The 19,778-nt window shown below is 39.8% G+C and overlaps 1 long non-coding RNA gene across 1 annotated transcript; it reads left to right on the top strand.

The window, feature by feature from the left end:
• The first annotated feature begins 8,183 nt into the window (after positions 1 to 8,183).
• On the top strand, positions 8,184 to 11,196 carry LOC143570869 (uncharacterized). The gene is made up of 3 exons (XR_013142014.1): positions 8,184 to 9,153; positions 9,367 to 9,450; positions 10,073 to 11,196. It is a non-coding gene; the product is annotated as an uncharacterized LOC143570869 (long non-coding RNA).
• Positions 11,197 to 19,778: the final 8,582 nt, after the last annotated feature.

The following is a 19,778-nucleotide window of genomic DNA, read 5'->3' on the forward strand; positions in this document are numbered from 1 at the left end:
ATAGTGTTACGAGCTTATGAGTGATATGTACGTTGAATCCGGGCGTATTACGCTTAAAGTCGGGGTGTTATATAATGTGCCTTCAGTCTTAGGATATTAGAATCATTTATCATGAGAAAACATGAGGTGGTGTAGTGTCAAGTACAAGATGTGTAATAGGAGGTAAATTCGAAGAACCCGTCCTCCTCCTCGTCTTACACTTCTTGTAAATCAAAGACTTCATTTTCACTGCTCCCACTAATCTTAGGGTCTTTTAGAAACATAGCATGATGAGTTCCTACTCTGTGAGTAATGTAGGAAGGAAATAGAATCTAAATCCCTTTGCAGTTCAGGATACTCTGTACTCTACAGAGTAGAAATTGATAGTTCGCATGTCAAGTTTCTTTTGAAAAAAGTTATAAAATTTAGAAATGACATGACAATATCGTACTTTCATATACCTTAAACTTAGGCTTCCTTTTGTTCCAAATCTATAAATGATTCTTAGGGACACACTTAGAAGAAATCATATTCAGTATATGAAATGTTGTTTTTAAGTTCATAGTGCCACTTTTCCCTTTAAAATTCCTCTTCCTCTTAGGTGAGTTAGTGCTAGCGACATAAGTCGTTTTTCATTTTTCTAGCTTTAGTTGTTTATCCTCCTATACACATATTTAATCAATTCACTCATTGAACACTTGTCTCTAAGAGTGTTATATTTGAGAAAACATCAAAATGTGCAGAAAGATAAGTCATTATGAAGTACACTAGAAAACCATCGTTTATTTCCATGTTGTAAGTCCCCCCGGGGCGTCGCTGATCGATACGAGATCCGCACGAGGTCTAGGAGTGCGGAATCCTCCTAGACTCGTTAATGGTGTAGAAGACGAAGAACACGATTACACATAAACACATACACGAACAAACACACGAATGGAATAAACACATCTGCAGATCTTTTATAATAATCAAAACCACGTTAAATACCGAACATAAACAAAAACACGGCCGACCCGAGGTGAGCTCTACCTCGGGCCGTCCCACACGACTCTCCCTCTCGGTTTCTCTCTAGACAATTGAACTTAACACTCAAAACTCTAACTTTTTGGATTCACTAACCCTAAAAACGACACACACATATATATATATAAACTTCGCGGGCTTGGGCCTATAGGCGAAGTTGTTATAACTTCGCCTATGGCGAAGTTATTCTAACTTCGCCTATGGCGAAGTTGTTCTAACTTCGTACTTCCACAACGCTGAACAGAATTACATAGCAACGGTCACAAAATGCACCAACACATGTCTACTCCCTTTAATTTATAAGACATGTCACTTATAATCGTTTATGTGCCCCCCACACCACTGACTTAAAATACTAAATTATCTTTATAATTAGAGTGTAGCTCCATTTATGGCACTTAAGATTCAATTCTTCATAGCCAAAGACATTCGAATTGACTTCAACAAATTTTAGTGCTCTAGTTTCTGTCTGCAATACTTTCTGCAGCAAGAGCACTAAGAGCGTCATATCACAGTGATAGTCAAGTTTCAACATTCCAAAAGTTAGTCTAATTGAGCCCCCTCATGTGGCAAAGTTCTTCGAGCCAGTAATTTAATTCCAAAGCTAGGATTTAAAGTGGATACTAGATTGATACAAATAGAAGAATTGATATAAACTAAATTAGGAGTAATATAGGGCAAACATAATTAAATATTTTGAAGATAAAACCTATTATAACACCAAAATAATAGTCTAAAAGAAACGTTCTACTTGAACATTCGGCTATGACCACCATTCAAATGTTATGAATAGAATAAATAAGGTTCTACCTGAATGTTAGTTTCACGTTGGCTATTACCAACATTCAAGTATTATGAACTTAATTAAAGTAGGGGTCTACTTAAATTTTGGCTTCACATTGGTTATGAATAAAATTTAAATATTATAAAGAAATTAACAAATGTTCTACATGAACGTTGGCTTCGTGTTGGCTATGACCAACATTCAAGTGTTACGAACATATTAAAGTAACATTCTATTTGAATTTTGGCTTCCTTTGGCTATGACCAAAATTCAAATATTATGAACGAACATAGTTAATAATATCTTAATGTTCTATATGAACTTTGACTTTGATCAAAAATCATGTAGAACAAAGTCCCTATGTTATGATTCTACCCAATTAAGCTAACAATTCATCATATATATCATCAAACAATTATTCGTTGGATTTTTATTGTTTTAACAACAAACATACTTACATAAAATGACATTATTTAAAATTCAACATCAAATCAAGTAATATCCCGTTGATTCAATCTTTTAATATTTAATTAAAGGTTTATTGAAATAAAGAAATTTATCTCACATACAAAAATTTTAATTTATGCAAGCATTCTTACTCAAGCGAAAGATATGTGAAAGCTACAGTTTTTATACATAATGTCACAGAGTTATCTTCTTGACTCACATGCGGCCTTAGAACTTGGCTTAAGTAAGCTTAAATGGTTGGATTTATAGTGTTTCGTAGCGGAAGACTTAGATAGAAACTTGGGTTCGTGTAAAAATGAGTGTTGGTTCTTGTATTTCAACAAGAGAAAGGTGCTTGTATTACTTGAAACAAGTATACAAGAAAGATGATTTATATTACAAGGAATATCAGGAATAAGGCTTCGAGTGTTAAAATACTTGGGTGATCTCAAACGAGACCTCATAACACCTATTTATACTAATACAACAATATCTAGAGTGTTTAATCTAGATAATTCTATACAAAAGATCTAGGTTGGATTTCTAGAGATTTCCTGCATCTTGAAGCTTCTTCATTGGCCTAGAAGTGTCTTGGTTCTTCCGGGTCGATGTAGCATGTACTAGGCTATTCCACAGAGTTCTGGAGGGTATCGGGCTCTTCCACACGCATCTGGGTTGTTCCAGAGAGTGTTGGGATGTTCCAAGGTGTACCGGGCTATTTCGGAGAGGGCCTTGGTTTTTCGGAAGAAATCCATTCCGAGTATGATGGGGTAGTCGTCCAAAGGTATGACAGAAAAGTCTAACTTGCCTGTCCATGTCCCAACTTTGGTTTTAACATTCCAGGCGGATATTTCGATTGGTTTTGGTTCCCCATTGCCCCCCTTTGATCCATCCTTCATGGGATGTGATCGCCATTCCAAGTATTCTCGCCTCATTGGGTGTGATAAGTTATGACTTACTACAGCATTCAGTAGCGCCTTTGGAAGTCTACCTTTTATCTCAATGGGCACAAAACGAAGCTTTTTTGGTCCCGTCCTTGTAGTGTTGCCCATTTTTGCTGGTGGGTGTGGGTTGTTGTCGACCTTTGCTGCCATTTTGAACGGTCTTTCTTCGACTTCAGTTAAAGCATTAAGAGTGTGTATTTGCATTGCCCCAAGACGAGCCTCCTCGGTTTCGTTTGGTTCTTTAGTAACCCTTACTGCAGCATTTAGGCTATTTTTCTTTGGCAATTGCGTGGGTTATGCGGTCAGTCGCATATAAAGCATCATTTCTTATAAGTTTTGTTGGAGATTTGAATTGTCTTCTGGGTTTCCTCTTTCCGAATATAGTGTTAATGGGTCTGGCTCCGCCACCTTTGGTGTTGTCTCTGATGGTAACGGTGTTTCTGGGTGATCGTGTTTCGTTACGATCATGTAGGGATTCAACGGCAATGATGGCAGATGATAGATATTCAACGTTTTGTCGTTGGATATCATTTATAGCCCAAAATTGTAAGCCATCCATAAAGTTTTCCAGTGATTCCCCAGGGGGTATTCGGGTAATATTCGGAATTTCGAGCATAAGGGTAGTGAATTCGATGATGTAATCTTTGATTGTGCCATTTTGCTTGAGATTACGAAGACGAATTCTTGCTTTGTATACAGGATTTTCCGGATAAAATTTGTGTTTGATTTCTTTTATGAAATCTTCCCAAGTAGCAATGGTGCACGTACCTTTCTCAATTTCTTTACTCTAGCGTCTCCACCATAACGTAGCATTTTCTTTTGAGTATAGGGGTGTTGTAGTGATCTTCTTAGCATCATCATTGATGTCTACGCCCTTGAAGTATTGTTTGATTTCCCAAAGGAAGTCATCCACGGCTCATGCCTCTCGTTTTCCAATGTACGATGTTCATTGGGGAACTTTGACCTTTGAGGAAGTGGAGGTGCTTGTACTGGCACCTCCATTCGTTAGTGCCATCATAAGAACACTAACTTCTCCCTGTAGTGTCTTGTAGTTGTCATGACAACTTGTAAGTTCTTTCTCCATATATGCCATGGTGGTTTTTAGTTGTCCCAGATCGTGCATAAGCATCTCTTTCATCTCGTTTGGCATTATAGTGAGAGCAACTTTGAAGTTTTCTTCTAATACTGCAATCTCGCCACTCAAAGGTTCCACCTTTGGTAATGATTCATTGACATGCTCTTTTAAGATCTCGAATTTTGCCTAATGAGCATCACTATGGGTTTTGTACTCGACCATTGATGTCTCGACATCTTCAAAACGATTTTCCATGCTGGCTATGAGTTCCTTTGCTGACTTTTTACCCTTCTTGATTCGGATGCCATCCCGATGAATCGACGTGCTCTGATACCAAATGTCACGAAGTTATCTTCTTGACTCACATGCGGCCTAAAAACTTGGTCTAAGTGCATAAATGGTTGGATATATAGTGTTTTGTAGCAGAAGACTTAGAGAGAAACTTGGGTTCGTGTAAACACGAGTGTTGGTTCTTGTATTTCAACAAGAGAAAGGTGCTTGTATTACTTGAAACAAGTATACAAGAAAGATGGTTTATATTAAAAGAAATATAAGGAACAAGGCTTTTAGTGTTACAAGACTTGGGTGATCTCAAATGAGATCCCATATCACGTATTTATACTAATACAACAAGATCTAGAGAGTTCTAATCTAGATTATTTCATACAGTAGATCAAGGTTGGATTTCTAGAAATTTCCAGCATCTTGAAGCTTCTTCATTGGCCTAGAAGTGTCTTGGTTCTTCTGGGTCTATGTAGAACGTACTACGCTATCAAGAGAGTTCCGGAGGGTATCGGGCTGTTCCACACGCATCCGGGTTGTTCCGGAGAGTGTCGGGCTGTTCCGGGTTGTTTCGGAGAGGGCCTTGGTTTTTCGGAAGAAATCCATTCCGAGTATGATGGGGTAGTCATCCAAAAGTATGACAGAAAAGTTTATCTTTACTGACCATGTTCCAACTTTGGTTTTAACATTCCAGGCGAATTCTTCGATTGGTTTTGGTTCCCATTGGCCCCTTTGATCCATCCTTCATGGGATGTGATCGCCATTCCAAGTATTCTCGCCTCATTGGGTGAGATAAGTTATGACTTGCTCCAGTTTCGAGTAGCGCCTTTGAAAGTATACCTTTTATCTCAATGGTCACGAAACGAAGCTTTTCTGGTCCCGTACTTGTAGTGTTGCCCATTTTTGCTGGTGGGCGTGGGTTGGTGTCGACGTTTGCTGCCATTTTGAACGGTCTTTCTTCGACTTCAGTTAAAGCATTAAGAGTGTGTAGTCGCATTGCCCCAAGGCGAGCCTCCTCGGTTTCGTTTGGTTCTTTAGTAACCTTTACTGCAGCGTTTAGGTTATATTTCTTTGGCAATAGCGTGGGTTATGCGGTCCGTCACATATAAAGCATCCTTTGTTATAAGGTTCGTTGGAGATTTGAAGTGGCTTCCGAGTTTCCTCTTTCCGGAATGTAGTGTTAATGGGTCTGGCTCCCCCACCTTTAGTGTTGTCTCTGATGGCAAAGGTGTTTATGGGTGATCATGTTTCGTTACAATCATGTAGGGATTCAGCGACAATGATGGCAGATGATAGATATTGAACGTTTCGTCGTTGGATCTCATTTCTAGCCCAAAGTTGTAAGCCATCCATAAAGTTTTCCAGTGATTCCCAGGGGTATTCGAGTAATATTTGGAATTTCGAGCATAAGGGTAGTGAATTCATTGATGTAATCTTTGATTGTGCCATTTTGCTTGAGATTACGAAGACGAATTCTTGCTTCGTATACAGAATTTTCCGGATAAAATTTGTGTTTGATTTCTTTTATGAAATCTTCCCAAGTAACAATGGTGCACGTACCTTGCTCAATTTCTTTACTCTTGCGTCTCCACCATAACGTAGCATTGTCTTTTGAGTATAGGAGTGTTGTAGTGATCTTCTTAGCATCATCATTGATGTCTACGCCCTTGAAGTATTGTTCGATTTCCCAAAGGAAGTCGTCCACGGTTCCCGCCACTCGCTTTCCAACGTACGGTGTTGGTTGGGGAACTTTGACCTTTGAGGAAGTGGAGGTGCTTGTACGGGCACCTCCATTCGCTAGTGCCATTATAAGAACACTAACTTCTCCTTGTTGTGTCTAGTAGTTGTCGTGAAAACTTGTAAGTTCTTTCATGCGTAAGCAAAGACCATCCAAATAGTTTGGTCATCTGCTAATTATTGGCATACAAAAGTTTTACCACACAAATGTTTAGACCATCTTAAAGTTAGATTTTGTGAAAGTTAGGGCTCAAGAAAGTTTGTCCGTTCACTAATTTAAATCATCCAAAGTAATTGGCAAACACAATTTAAGTTACCCGAAAGTTGCGGCATGCTAAAGTTTAGAACATGCTTAAGTTAAACCATACCAAAAATGAGGCTATTCGCTAGTTTAACCATACGGAAGTTCGGTTATTCGAAAGCTTAAGCTTTATTTAAGCTTTGGCTATTCGTATGGTAGGCTACTCAAAAGTTTAAGCCACAAAAGTTTCGAACGTTTGTGTGAAAGTAAAGACACTCGAATGTTTATGAAATAGGTCATTCGAAAAAGAATAACACATGCGAGACTTACATAGTTATCGTATACTAAAGTATAAGTTCACCCGTCAGGATTGTAATTGAAAATTTAAGTTTTGTAAATATTATTCATATACGAAGGTTAAATAAAATAAGGCATTCGAAATTAAAGCATTTTAGGGCATATGAAATTAATTAATTTCATGCGAAATAAGTTTGTGCGAAGATTAATAGTCACAAATATAACCGATGCTAAAATATGAACCAAAACAAATTCAACTTAGAAAAGTAAAATAAGATTTAACACACGTCATGCATAAAAAAAGTTAAATAATATGGTCCACATGAAAGTTTGTTTTATGTTATACAAAGAATAATAAAGTATTAACAAAATTTCATACTTGAGCAGTAAATTATGTAAAAAAAAGCCAGTTATGCAATATGGCATCAAATATTCGATGCAAAATGAGGGCACCACAATTTGTTGAAATATGCAATTCAATAGAGTTTATAGATTACATTTTACTGATTAATTTTATCTTATTTTTTGTTTTGTATGGTGGTTAAATAGGCTTGGAGGTCTAGATGGACTGGATAACAAGGTGCATAATGGACTGGAGATTTCAAGACGGGCTAATGGGCCTAAAGACACTTCAAGGCCTGTTGAGTTTTCTCCAGGATTTGTTCATCTTGTTGCGTGATGGTAGAATATGTTAGTGAGTAATTGTAATAATCAGATCATTGTGTTGATAATCCGGTGAGTCTTCTTGATTTCTGAAAGATAATTGTCTTCCGCTGTTTTGTAATGGTTCGTATCTGCGTGCTCAATAAAGTTGAAGTGATTTGAAGTTAATCTGATTACCAATTTTGACATGGTATCAGAGCGCTGATTGCTCGATATCTTGGCATTACTTCTTCGATTGGTGTCAATTGCAAGTCTAGGGTTTCAAGTTGAAACCCTAATTTTTGGGGTTTATTATTCTCGATTCTCTGGGCGTGAATTCCAACCGTGGACAATCTTCGTTATCAAGATCCGTAGCTGTCGTGAACGCATATATTCTGTCAAGATCTGTAACCCTGTAACCCTAATTGATGGTTACAATCTTGACGACTGGAAGGAGTACCCTAACTTGGGCACCCATCGGTGAGATCTTTCCTTTATCTTCTATTTGTTGTTGCACAAATTATTTGTGTAGGCATCTTTGATTGTTTAGGTTTGTCCAGTAGGTGGACAATAGGAGAGATATTTCCTGTTCGTTGTGGGTTGTATTTGCATTTTTTTTTATCTTCTTGGTTAATTTTTAAGTGGCGTTGTAATATATATGTTTACTTGATTATGGGTGATAACAGTGAAACACTTGTCAGTAAAATAGAGTGATCCTCTTTATCTACATGCTAGTGATTCTTGTAATCTTACTATTGTTAGTATAAAATTAAATGGAACTAAAACTTATAGAGTCTGGGCAAATGCTATGAAATTGGCTCTTCAAGTTAAAAATAAATTGGTTTTATTGATGGAACTTGTATTAGATCTACTACAAATGATATTCTTGCTAGGCAGTGGGATAGATGTAATTCAGTGGTTCTTACTTGGTTATTAAATTCTGTGTCTGAAGATCTTTACTTAGGACAAGTTTATTCAACTCTTGTCTCTGATGTTTGGAAAGAGTTGAAAGAAACTTATGATAAGGTAGATGGGTCTGTGGTATTCAATTTGTATCAAAAGATTAATGGATTTAGTCAAAATAACCAGTCAGTTTCTGATTATTATCGCAAACTAAATATAATGTGGAAACAGTTGGATCAAATTCTTCAATTACCAACTTGTACTTGTAATGCTTCAAAACAATTAAATGATTTTAACCATTTAATAAAACTTATGCAGTTTCTTATGGGTCTTGACAGTGGCTATGAGTCTGTAAGAACTAATATACTAATGAGAGAGGAACTTCCCACTGTCAAAGATGTCTTTGCTATTATCTCAAGAGAAGAGTCACATAAAACTTCTAATAGTAGTACTCAAAAGGGACAAACGCAAACAGTTGGGTTTGTTTCCAAGTCAAATCAATTTTTTGACAACAAAAAGACCCCTAATAGAAATTCTAATCAAAATTTAAAATGTTCTTATTGTAATAAAGTTGGACATACTGTAGATAAATGTTTTGAGATAATAGGGTATCCTGCATGGATGAAACCTAGAAGCGGTCAATTGAAAAAGAATGGAACTAGCAATAACTCGGTCACTGAATGTTCCGGTGCATCCACCTCTATCTCTGCTGGTAGACTTACACGTGGTCAAGTGACAAAATTGTTAAGCCTTCTTAATGATAAAACTGGTGATAACACTCAAAGTTGTAACGTGTCAGGTAACTTTAGTCCTCGGTTATATTAGAGTTAGACATCCAAATGGAACTAGTGCTATTGTAACCAAGATTGGTAATATAAAATTGAATGATATGGTTACATTAAATGATGTGTTTGTGGTTCCTAACTATTGTGTGATTTTAATGTCTGTGTATAAGTTAGCTAAGGATAGCAAATTAACTGTGTCCTTTAATGAAACAAATTGTTATATTCAGGACTCTTTAACAAAGAATGTCCTGGTGACTGGTAGTCAGCTTGATGGACTGTTTGTTTGTGGTGATGCTTCTTTAACAGATAAGGTGTGTGTTAATAGTTTTAGTAATGTTAATTTGTGGCATGCTAGACTTGGTCATCTAGCTGATGGGGTTTTAAAAGTTTTAAAAGATTCTTTAAAACTTAAAATAGTTGAAAGTAATGATCCATGTGAGGTTTGTCACAAAGCCAAGCAACATAGAGAACCTTTTCCCTTGAGTGATCATCTCACTAAAGAAATAGGTGAGTTAATACACCTTGATGTTTGGGTACATATAGGATCCAAAGTAGAGAGGGATTTAGGTATTTCTTAACAATCGTAGATGATTACTCAAGGGATGTGTGGGTTTATTTGATGAGACACAAATATGAAGTTTTTAACCATATAAAAGGGTTTGTGAGTATGATTAAAACCCAATTCAATAAAGCTATAAAAACTTTTAGAAGTGACAATGGTTCCGAGTTTATTAATCATCAAATGAACTTATTCTGTGTTGAAAATGGCATATATCATCAAACAACATGTGTATATACTCCTCAAAAGAATGGGATTATTGAAATGATGCATAGACACTTGTTGAATGTGGCAAGATCCTTACTTTTCCAATATGGAATCCTTTTAAAGTTTTGGACTGAATGTGTGCTAACAGCTACTTACTTAATTAACAGGACACTTTCTTCGGTGCTGAGCGGTAAATCACCTTATGAACTTGTGTATGGTTTTAAGCCTGTTTTAGGTCATCTTAGGATGTTTGGGTGTTTATGTTTTAGTATTGTTTTGAACAGTCATGATAAATTTGGAAGTAATGCTGAGAAGTGTGTCTTTATTGGCTATTCAAATCAGAAAAAAGGATATAAACTTTGGAATTTTGAGGAAAAACAAATTATTTTTTCTAGAGATGTCAAATTTTATGAGTCCATATATCCTTTTAAAGATAATGTGAAGTTACAAGAAATTGATAGTAGAAATAATAACGTTGATCACCTTAAGTTTTTTGATTTATATGATGTTACTAACCCCATGCAATCTGTAGATGACCTAATACCCAATGATGAGAATACCAATAATAGAACTTCGTCTCATGGGTCTAAGCAATCTGGTACTAGTTTGGATCAGTCATTGAGTATGGCTGGAAATCAGCAAACCAGTGAACTACCCACTGGTTCAGGTAGGGTTCAGGATGTAGGAGGAAGTAATGAGTATACAAATAATTCTGAGCGTAATGATTCAAGTCAAGGGACTTCTACAGTTCTTAGGAGGTGAAGAAGAAATGTTATTTTTCCAAAAGCCTTGAATGATTATGTTGTAGAGTGTAAAGTCAAATATGGTCTAGAGAAAGTTGTTAATTATACTAAGCTATCTAGTCAGAATATGTGCTTTGTTTCAGTGTTAAATAAAAATAGTGGACCTAAGCGTTTTCATGAAGCTGCAAGTAACCCTGATTGGGTCATTGCCATGAGCAACGAGATTGAAGCACTTCATAGAAATGATACGTGGGAACTTGTAGAACTACCACCTGGTAGAAAAACAATAGGATGCAAGTGGATTTATAAGATAAAATATAAATCTACTAGTGAAATTGAACGGTTTAAAGCTAGGCTAGTTGCTAAGGGTTTTAGCCAAAAATAAGGAGTTAATTTTTTTGAAACTTTCTCACCTGTTGTAAAAATGGTAACTATTAGGTGTGTCTTAACATTGGCTGTTCAAAATGATTGGCCATTATATCAGTTAGACATTAATAATGCATTTTTATATGGTGACTTGAATGAGGATGTTTATATGGATTTACCAGAAGGGTTGTGACAACAGCCCAATCCGACCCGACCCAGGTACCCGTTTTCGAATCCGATTCTTTTTTTTTTATTTAAAATTTGATTATTAATCTTTGTAAATTTAACATTAAATAAATTATATATATTTTTATATTACTTACTAATAATAATAATTTCTTTTCCGCCAACCCGTCCCTTTCTTTCTTCTCTCCGCCATCCCGCCTCTCTTTTTCTCTCTTGTCACCGTCCCGCCCCTCTGCTTAACTCTTAAGCCTTGAACCCCTTTTTCTCTTAACACTTTGCTTGTCCTTTGGTTCTTCCCGCCTAAGGATGTCTGCGCAGCTCCACGCGCCAGACTCCTTACAAGGAAGCCTGCGTGAAGACCAACTGTTCCAGCGATACGCGAGGCGAACTGTTCCCGCGGCGCGCAAAGGATTGTAGTTCTTCCTGCGGCGCGCTAAGGATTGTAGTTCTTCCCGCGACGCGCTAAGGATTGTAGTTCTTCCCGCGACGCGCTAAGGATTATAGTTCTTCCCGCGGCGCGCTAAGAATTGTAGTTCTTCCCGCGGCGCGCTAAGGATTGTAGCTCTTCCCGCGGCGCGCTAAGGATTTAAGTTCTTCCCGCGGCGCGCTAAGGATTGTTCTGTCTGCCTTCGTCCTCGCGCACTCAAGCCTTCTCGCGCTAGACCTTAAGTCTTTTCTTCAGTTTAGGTCAGCTTGTATGCTTTTGAAATATCTTATCTTTTGTATGAGCACTTTAGATCAGTTCCGACATCTGTCCGAAAAGCCACTTTCGGCGCAGCATGCGCACCAATCCTATTGGTTGACAGAAAAAGTGACTGGCATAATCTTTTGAAATCTTCTTTTGCATGTCTTGAACAGTGATTTATCTGACACCTACCATGCTTTAATCTGTAACCTGTCAGCTTTTCCCCATCCCCTGCAGCTGCCGGCATATCTTTTGATATCTTTTGCTTTTGGTTTCTTGTGCTTTTTAATATCTTTTGCTTGATTTGATAAGATCTTTTCCCCTTTCAAGGGATTGTGTTCCCTTGGGTTTTCCTATAAATTAAGCTAAATTCTTGTTTATTAACACTACACACACTACACTTAAACACTCCCCAAATCTCTCTCCCTTTTGTTCTCTGCCGTAGTTCCTCTGCAACTCCACTCCTCTCTTTGCCTCCGTCTTCTCTTCTGTTCTGCCCAGAATCTCGGTAAAAATAAATATATATATTTTGTTTTAATTTGTTTAACTAACAAAAATCGATACTTACTGCATATATTCAAGACATAAAAACCAATCGTTAAACCAATAACCTCTTATTTATAGGTTAACTTTCGCTTGTTTAAAAGTCGGTTCTTGCATTATCTTTCAACGCACCTTTTACAAGTGAGTAATCTCGTACTTAATCCCCTTTTATTTTTAACGTTTTGGGATGTTCATGTGTTCGTACAACTTGAGTCTTAAACATGTTTATGAAATTTATGTGCGCAAAACCCCATGTGTTATGGACGTTTACTTGGCTGTTTATTTGTATGTGTGAATCATTAACCGCTTTATTCGGCCTATTCCGAAGTTTTCATGGATCCATTAGATGAACACGGGAGACCTATCGTTTACGGTTTTCTTGTTTTGTTTACACATGCACGTATGATTATTTGTTTTTGTGCTCGATTGGGAGCACGGATTGAACTATGAGCTATGATCTATTTAGGCTTGATCACAATCTGATTACACCCTATGTTAAACCCCAGTTAAGCACATGTTGCGCGCAGTGATTGTTATTATCTATTTATATCTATTAAACTTGATTTCTCACCGACACGCAAGTGTTGACGTTTTATTTTAACACATGTTCAGGTTTGCTGTAGCTGCTTTTGGAAATCTCAAGGACACGTAGGATGTTTTCTTTTTCTTTGGACCTAGAATAAAATGTAACAAGACAAATTATGTTATTTGAATATTTTGAGTTTATGATATGATTTATGTTACTTTACGATTTGTGTTCTGCGCGTGCGCAATGAAAATGTATTTATTAAATATTGACACCCAAATAGTGTCACGAGTAATGAAACAATACGTGGCGCCCCGATGTATAATCCGCCATCGGTCGGGGTGTTACAGATTGGTATCAGAGCTCCGTGACTTTAGGATAGGTGGTTAGACGTAACGACCTAGAATACCTAAGAGTCCCTTCTCGCGCATGAGAAATATCTCATGTTTGCGCGCTAGTTGTGAATTACTCGATATTTATAAAATATGCTTGCGCATACGCAACACATGATTTCTTATTTTATCCGCGATCTTACGATTTTTATTGTTAAATTTCAATTTATTTCTTTACTTATATATTCGTTTGTTGTTGGGATTTAGCATTGAGAATCCGAAAAGTCATGGTAATACATGAATAGTTGATTTTTAATCCCCATTAACTTTATGTTTTAAATTGAAGATTTGAAAAGTCATGGTGATACATGAATTGTCAATCTCCAATATTCATTTACTCGATATTTTAAATTGAGAATTCGGAAAGTCATGGTGATGCATGAATTGTCGATTTTCAATTCGAATTCATTACCTGTATTAAGTTTGCATTTAAATTCATATTTTACTTCAAAATTTGGTAGCATTTAACTCCGCGAAACAAGCTTTACGACGATATACTTTGCGCTAAAACGATTTCCCATACCAAGATATTAACAAAAATTAAAACTTTTATAGAATGCCTCCGCTATCAGCTCGCCGTCATCAGAGGAGAGAAGCCTCGCGCAGACATATGCAGCGTCGTTCCCAGGAAATGGCCGCCGCAATAGCCCAAGCCTTAAACAAAAACAATACCAACCCCTCCGGATACAATATTAAATCCTTTAATGCGGGTAACCCTCCGAAATTCACAGGGCTTGAAGGAGCCACCGTAATGCTCCAATGGCTCGAGAAAATTGAGAACACCTTCCTCCATACCCATTGCCCTTCAGACCGACGAACCTTATACGCCTCAAGTGTCCTGGAATCAAGGGCGCTTACATGGTGGAACGGAGTAGCTCACGCGCGTGGCGCAGAGGCTGCTTCTAGCATGCTCTGGGAGGAATTCAAGGAACTTTTGACTAGAGAATTCTGCCCTCCCAACGAAATAAAGCGCCTTGAGGAGGAATTTTGGAACTTGAAGCAGTACAGTGGCGAAGCGCGTGAGTACGCTACGCGCTTTCACGAACTAAGTTTGCTTGTCCCGCACCTAGTTACCCCTTCCCGCCGCGCCATCGAAAAGTTTCTTGGGGGTCTCCCCATGGAAATTCAAGATTCTGTATGGGCCAGGAACCCAGTAACCCTCTCTGACGCCATCGAGTTGGCCGCTGTGCTCAGCGACAACCATGTCAGGGCAGGAACCCTGTTCCTGTGAGGAGCCGAGAAGACCAAACTCACCAAGACTGTCCCAGAACCAACAGAAACCAAGCCAGAACCCTCAAACCGTAACAACCTCAAACGCAGGCGCAGACCCAATCATCAAACCTACGCGCTTACCAACCCGCTCATTGTCCAGCAACCCGCCTACCAACCTCCAGTATACGCTCCTAACCCACTGTCAACCTACCCAACACCCCCTGTAGTCCATAACTATGCCTTAACCAATCCCGCACTCCCTGCCCCGTCAACTAAGAAACCTTACACAGGAAACCAACCCTTTTGCCCAACCTGTAGACTTCACCATCCAACTCAAGTCCCGTGTCGGCAATGTAACCGATGTGGCCGTACTGGTCACACTGCTGAGAACTGTAGAGTCCTTCCCGCCAACCTAATCGCGCAAACACCACCAACTTACCCGCTAAACCCACAACCAACATACCCTAATCCACGACCCAGGTCGTGCTATAACTTTGGTGACCCCAGTCATTTCCGGAACGCGTGCCCGAGACTGCAAGTACAAATTACGCAAGCTAATCCGGTTAACCAAATTTCAAACCAAGTGACGCGCGGACGAGCTTTTAATATAACCGCGCACCAAGCGCAAGCGAATAATGACGTGGTTAATGGTACATTTTTACTTAACGGACAATATGCATCTATACTTTTTGATACTGGCGCCGATAGAAGTTTTATTTCTCGCGCATTTGAACAAAAACTTGCGCGACCACGAGTAAACTTAAACGAAAACTTTTCAGTTGAATTGGCTAATGGTGAAACTATTTTAATAAACTCCGTAATCAAAGATTGCACGCTTAACCTTAATGAACACGATTTTCTAATCGACCTCATTCCCATGCCTCTTGGAAGTTTTGATGTGATTATTGGAATGGACTGGCTCTCGCAAAATCGCGCCGAAGTAATCTGCGCCAAGAAGTTGATTCGCATTCCTCGGGAAAATGGTCAAGATCTTCATATCTACGGCGAGAAACTATCTAACGGTCTTAAACTTATGTCATGCTCTGAAGCCCGAAGACTTTTGCGGAAGAAATGTGTCGCGTTCTTAGCTCATGTGGTCAAACCCGATGAAGGAAAGAAGAAACTTTCTGAAATCCCCATCGTGCGTGACTTTCCTGAAGTTTTTCCCGATGATCTTTCTGGTTTACCTCCCGCTCGGGAAGTCGAGTTTCGTGTCGATCTTGTCCCTGGTGCATCCCCCGTAGCCAAATCTCCTTATCGACTTGCACCCTCTGAAATGCAAGAATTAGCAAGTCAACTTCAAGAGTTGACCGATAAAGGATTCATTCGCCCCAGCTCTTCGCCGTGGGGTGCTCCGGTTTTGTTTGTTAAAAAGAAAGACGGATCGTTTCGCATGTGTATCGATTACCGCGAGCTGAACAAGCTCACCATTAAGAACCAGTATCCCTTACCGCGTATTGACGACCTCTTTGACCAACTCCAAGGTGCCTCTTGTTTCTCCAAAATCGATCTCCGTTCTGGCTATCACCAGTTGCGTATCCGCGAAGAAGATATTCCCAAAACTGCCTTTCGAACCCGCTACGGTCATTTTGAATTCTTGGTCATGCCCTTCGGTTTAACCAACGCACCCGCTGTTTTCATGGATCTAATGAACCGGGTGTGTAGATCTTTCTTGGACCGATTCGTGATCGTGTTTATCGATGACGTTCTGGTGTATTCCAAAACCAAGGCCGATCATGAACAACATCTTCAGTTGGTGTTGCAAAAGCTTCGAACCGAACAACTCTATGCCAAACTCTCCAAGTGTGAGTTTTGGTCGAATGAAGTACAGTTTCTTGGTCATGTTGTAAACAAGATGGGTATTCATGTCGACCCATCCAAAATTGAAGCAATTAAGAACTGGATTGCACCGTCCACTCCTACCGAAATCCGTTCCTTTTTGGGCTTAGCTGGTTACTACCGACAATTTATCTCGAACTTCTCAAAAATCGCCTTGCCTTTAACAGCATTAACGCACAAAGGCAAACCGTATATTTGGGGATCGAAGCAAGAAGAAGCCTTTCAAACGCTCAAGCAATTGTTGTGCGAAGCTCCTGTTCTAGCGTTACCTGAGGGTACTGACGACTTTGTCATTTATTGCGATGCCTCCAACCAAGGTCTCGGTTGTGTACTTATGCAACGAGGCAAGGTTATCGCTTACGCGTCAAGGCAACTCAAAATTCATGAAAAGAATTATACGACTCACGACCTCGAACTTGGTGCGGTTGTATTTGCCTTAAAAATCTAGAGACACTACCTCTATGGGACTAAGTGTATCATTTACACCGACCATAAAAGCCTTCAGCACATTTTTGATCAAAAGGAACTTAACATGAGACAACGCCGATGGAACGAACTCATCAGCGATTACGATTGTGAGATCCGATATCACCCTGGAAAGGCTAATGTGGTAGCCGATGCGCTCAGCCGCAAACCCAGTCAACTCAACTGTATCTTGCCGCGCACACAGCTTCATTTCGCGCCGATCCAAAACGATCTTGAATCGCGCATTCGCAACGCGCATCGATCAGCAAAGGCAACCTACGCGCCGAGTTAGCGTGTGGTGCAGAAGCACATCTAGTCCCTAACCTGAATGGAATTCTCTGTTATCTCAATCGCATCTGGATCCCCAATGATGAGATTCTTCGCACTGTCATACTGAGTGAAGCGCACAAAACTCGGTATTCCATTCATCCTGGTGCTGACAAAATGTACAAAGATTTGCGCCTTACCTTTTGGTGGCCCGATATGAAAAAGGATATTGCTGTGTTCGTAGCTAAATGCCTAACTTGTTCTAAGGTAAAAGCTGAACATCAACGCCCATCTGGTTTGCTCGAACAACCTGAAATTCCTACGTGGAAATGGGAAAGTATAGCAATGGACTTTATCACCAAGTTACCCTTGACCGCAAGCAAACATGATAGCATTTGGGTAATAGTGGATCGATTGACCAAGTCTGCCCACTTTCTGCCCATTCGTGAAACCTACCGTGTTGAACAACTTGCGCATCTATATGTCAAAGAAATTGTCTGCAGTCATGGTACTCCCTTGAGCATCATATCCGATCGCGATGGCCGTTTTATATCTCGCTTTTGGAAATCTCTCCAATCTGCGTTAGGAACTCGGTTGGACATGAGTACTGCATATCATCCTCAGACTGACGGACAGTCTGAGCGAACCATCCAAACCCTTGAGGATATGCTTCGATCTTGTGTTCTTGATTTTGGAGGTAATTGGGATTCACACCTACCTCTGATCGAGTTCTCTTATAATAACAGCTATCATTTCAGCATCGGTATGGCCCCATTTGAAGCACTTTATGGTCGAAAGTGCCGTTCACCGATTTGTTGGAATGAAGTGGGTGAAGTTCAAATCACAGGACCCGAACTAGTTCAAGAGACAACCGATAAAATCGCCAAGATCCGTGATCATCTGCTGACTGCCAGAAGCCGACAGAAGAGTTACGCAGATCGCAGGCGGAAGCCTCTCGAATTTCTAGTTGGTGATCTTGTTCTCCTCAAAGTGTCGCCCTGGAAGGGTGTTGTCCGCTTTGGGAAGAAAGGTAAGCTTGCACCTCGTTATATTGGTCCGTTCAAGATTCTTGCGAGGGTGGGAAAAGTTGCCTACAAACTGGACCTGCCGCCCGCGCTCAGCAATATGCATCCAACTTTCCATGTATCCAATCTCAAGAAATGTTTAGCTGACGAGAACCTCCACGTACCACTTGATGAAGTTCAAGTTGATGAGTCTATGCATTTCGTTGAGAAGCCTGTGGAGATTATGGATCGCGAGGTAAAGCAAACCAAGGGCAGTCGCATCCCTATTGTCAAAGTTCGTTGGCAGTCCAAGCGCGGATCCGAGTTCACTTGGGAAAGGGAAGATCAGTTGAAGATCAAGTACCCGCACCTTTTCTCTGCGCAACCTACTTCAAGATAAATTTCGGGACGAAATTTCTTAAAGTAGGGGAGACTGTGACAACTGCCCAATCCGACCCGACCCAGGTACCCGTTTTCGAATCCGATTCTTTTTTTTGATTTAAAATTTGATTATTAATCTTTGTAAATTTAACATTAAATAAATTATATATATTTTTATATTACTTACTAATAATAATAATTTCTTTTCCGCCGACCCGTCCCTTTCTTTCTTCTCTCCGCCGTCCCGCCTCTCTTTTTCTCTCTTGTCGCCGTCCCGCCCCTCTGCTTAACCCTTAAGCCTTGAACCCCTTTTTCTCTTAACTCTTTGCTTGTCCTTTGGTTCTTCCCGCCTAAGGATGTCTGCGCAGCTCCACGCGCCAGACTCCTTACAAGGAAGCCTGCGTGAAGACCAGCTGTTCCTGCGATACGCGAGGCGAACTGTTCCCGCGGCGCGCAAAGGATTGTAGTTCTTCCCGCGGCGCGCTAAGGATTGTAGTTCTTCCCGCGACGCGCTAAGGATTGTAGTTCTTTCCGCGACGCGCTAAGGATAGTAGTTCTTCCCGCGGCGCGCTAAGAATTGTAGGTCTTCCCGCGGCGCGCTAAGGATTGTAGCTCTTCCCGCAGCGCGCTAAGGATTTAAGTTCTTCCCGCGGCGCGCTAAGGATTTTTCTGTCTGCCTTCGCCCTCGCGCACTCAAGCCTTCTCGCGCTAGACCTTAAGTCTTTTCTTCAGTTTAGGTCAGCTTGTATGCTTTTGAAATATCTTATCTTTTGTATGAGCACTTTAGGTCAGTTCCGACATCTGTCCGAAAAGCCACTTTCGGCACAGCATTCGCACCAATCCTATTGGTTGACAGAAAAAGTGACTGGCATAATCTTTTGAAATCTTCTTTTGCATGTCTTGAACAGTGTTTTATCTGACACCTACCATGCTTTAATCTGTAACCTGTCAGCTTTTCCCCATCCCCTGCAGCTGCCGGCATATCTTTTGATATCTTTTGCTTTTGGTTTCTTGTGCTTTTTAATATCTTTTGCTTGATTTGATAAGATCTTTTCCCCTTTCAAGGGATTGTGTTCCCTTGGGTTTTCCTATAAATTAAGCTAAATTCTTGTTTATTAACACTACACACACTACACTTAAACACTCCCCAAATCTCTCTCCCTTTTGTTCTCTGCCGTAGTTCCTCTGCAACTCCACTCCTCTCTTTGCCTCCGTCTTCTCTTCTGTTCTGCCCAGAATCTCGGTAAAAATAAATATATATATT

Source organism: Bidens hawaiensis, unplaced genomic scaffold (assembly GCF_021521415.1).
Source record: "Bidens hawaiensis isolate Kalapana, Puna unplaced genomic scaffold, B.hawaiensis_p1.1 tig00000097_1, whole genome shotgun sequence".
NCBI lineage: Eukaryota > Viridiplantae > Streptophyta > Magnoliopsida > Asterales > Asteraceae > Bidens > Bidens hawaiensis.